Genomic DNA, 1,838 nt, shown 5'->3' on the forward strand with positions numbered 1-1,838 from the left:
TATGACTTGTCCTAGAGATACAGAGAGTTCATGGCAGAATCTAAACCAGAAACCAGGACTCCCGACTGCTAGTGGATGGTTCATTTCTCCCTGGGTGAAATTATTACTCAGGGCAACAGCTTTAATTGCTAAACAGACTTCTACCACTATCCTGTGTTTCAGTTTCCAAATGAATAAAATGGAAGTAATAATAGGACTTACCTGATAGGGTTTTGGTGAGGATTAATGAGTGAATTTAAGTAAATTACTCAGAGTAGCACTTGGTATATAATAGGTGCTGAGTAAGCATTAGAAATCGCTATTATTAGGATGTGGAAGAAGCTAGAATACATTTAAATCAAAGTTTACTAGCTATAAGCTTTCATTTCCGGCTTAAGGCTCTGATTTTTAAGGTTCATTAATTCTCTTGGAGGGACAGAGCTACCTCTAAGAGCTGTCTTCCTGAATTGCCTGCTAATTTTGGGTTTGCTGCAATACACAAGGTTCTCATGCAGATCTTCTCTCTCCCTTTGACACTTAAACAGGAAAGTTATCTGGAAATCTGTGTTTTCTGAAGCTATGTTTGACTCTCTAGGGAGCTTTTTCTGCAATAGTTTCTCACCTTTTGAGTAATGGGTTCTGCCTATCAGCTGACACTTCATCAACTGGGCCCAGGACCTGCCAAGCCTGGGCGGGGGGGGGGGGGGGGAGGGGGGGGCTTCAAGTCTAGGGGTATCAACCCCTGCCTCTGTACTCACTGATCTAAGCCTTTGCTGTGATGTGAAATGAGATCACTATCTGTGAATGCAGAGATGTGGCTCTACCAAGCTTTCAATGACCTAAAAAAATAAGTAAGTAATGAAAGGACCAAGGATCAAAATGTTTTAACCTTCAGGAGTAGTTTGAGCAAAAACTTTCATAGCAGCCGCTAGGCTGCAATTCCAAATAGGCTGACATGCAGCACACAGTTAAGTTTCAAGCTTGCTTACTATTTCCAATACAGAGGTGATTCTAACATTAAGGGGAATGGCTGGCTCACAGGAGGTGGTTGTCAATTAAAGTCCAGCTCCATTGCCAAGGAAATTTAGAAAAGTCCAAGTACTTGTGGACTCAGATGAAAACAATCTTCCACTTGGAAGCAATTCAAGGCTGGCATTGATGAAGCACTCAGTATCCTCAGCCAGGGGCTTCACTCCAAAGGCAGTAATTAGAACTGTAGAGACATTGAAACATACCAACCTCAGGCCACCTACTTCAATCACTCTCACAATTTAGGAATAAGGATGAGAACGAAGAAAACCAGTATGAGAGGCTGCATCAATCCCTCTAACAGCTAATGTTGAAATGAATGATCTTTCCATTTGTTCTGATCAGCAAATCTTTGCTTCTTTTTCCTCAGAAATAGTTGACTGAAAACTCTCCTGGCTTTTGGTGGCTAAAACGTTAGAACTGCTCCAGAAGTTTTTTGAAATGACTTCCTACACTGATTTTACTACCAGGTATTGGGACCACCCAGGTGTTCCCTCACCCAGTGTTCTTTGGGTCTCCCTCAGCTTCACTGCCATGGTCTCCACTCCTCAGAACCGCCAGACCTTCGTTGCCTCAATCACCAAATTCCTGCACCCTTACGAGTTTAATGGGTTGGACTTTGAGAGTACCCTGGCTTTCATGGGAACCCTCCTCAGGACAAGCATCTCTTTACTATTCCAGTGCAGGGGAGCCATGTTCCATATCATTTTGGCCGGAAAGCATACAACCAGTCTAAGAAAGATCACTGAGGCTGTACAGAAAATCTAGCTCCCTACAGTATCAGTTGGAGATGAAGGATCCTATTCTAGTGAGGATGCTAAAGAATGAAG

This window comes from Felis catus, chromosome C1 (genome assembly GCF_018350175.1).
Source record: "Felis catus isolate Fca126 chromosome C1, F.catus_Fca126_mat1.0, whole genome shotgun sequence".
In the NCBI taxonomy this organism is placed as follows: Eukaryota; Metazoa; Chordata; class Mammalia; order Carnivora; family Felidae; genus Felis; species Felis catus.